This window comes from Octopus bimaculoides, chromosome 24, assembly GCF_001194135.2.
Source record: "Octopus bimaculoides isolate UCB-OBI-ISO-001 chromosome 24, ASM119413v2, whole genome shotgun sequence".
Lineage (NCBI taxonomy): Eukaryota > Metazoa > Mollusca > Cephalopoda > Octopoda > Octopodidae > Octopus > Octopus bimaculoides.
Genome location: NC_069004.1, coordinates 8,971,554 through 8,972,432, shown reverse-complemented (window position 1 = coordinate 8,972,432; position 879 = coordinate 8,971,554). Strand labels below are relative to the sequence as shown.

The following is an 879-nucleotide window of genomic DNA, read 5'->3' as shown; positions in this document are numbered from 1 at the left end:
ATATATATATATATATACATATATATATATATATATATATACATATATATATATATATATACATATATATATATACATATATATATATTACATATATACATGCACATATCTGTGTGTGTGTATCTCTGTCTTTGTGTTTGCCCCCACCACCGCTTGACATTCGTTGCTGGTGTGTTTACGTCCCCATAACTTGGTGCTTCGGCAAACAGACCGATAGAATAAGTATCCGGCTTTAAAAAATAAGTACTGCATGGCCGCAGTCTAATGACTGAAACAAATAAAAGATAAAATCAGGGTAAAGATGGAGATTGTCTCTTTACAGATGAAATACATCAGTATTTATCTAAAGTTCAACCACGAATTAAATATTTTTGAACCAAGAGACAAGTACAGGTTTCTCATTCGGTAAGCAAACTTCATTATCTAAATTGGCTACAAAAATAGCATGGCTTTGATCCATATAACCTGCTACTTTAATTTATCTTATACTCTTTCTACACAGACAATAAAAGATTGAATTATTGCAGCAGTTATCCGTTTTCCTTTCTGTTTACATGTGTTAAATAAGATGCGGGTTGTTTATGTTTGTTTCTGTGAATACAGATATGTTTGAATTTTTTTGTTTGTTTTCTTGTGTGAAGGAAAACCTCGTTATGCGGTCTCTGAAATAAGCTGTTTGATTCTTGTTATTTTTCTATTTGTCAATAAAACTAAGAGCTTCAGCTAATTTTTTTATTTTATTTTGCTTAAATACTGTCCATCAAAATATATATATATGATGGTTACTTTGGAAAATTTAACTCTAAGGCTGTACCCCAGTTCTCGAGCTGAAAATAAAGAGTCAAAAAGTTTACGAAAGAATAAACAATTAACAAAGAT

General features: G+C 30.0%; 1 long non-coding RNA gene across 1 annotated transcript in view; it reads left to right on the top strand.

The window, feature by feature from the left end:
- The first annotated feature begins 129 nt into the window (after positions 1 to 129).
- LOC128250686 (uncharacterized) overlaps positions 130 to 879 on the top strand; it is a 1,685-nt gene continuing 935 nt past the window's right edge. The window contains exon 1 of the long non-coding RNA XR_008266688.1: positions 130 to 405. This is a non-coding gene — a long non-coding RNA (uncharacterized LOC128250686). The remainder of the gene's footprint in view (positions 406 to 879) is intronic.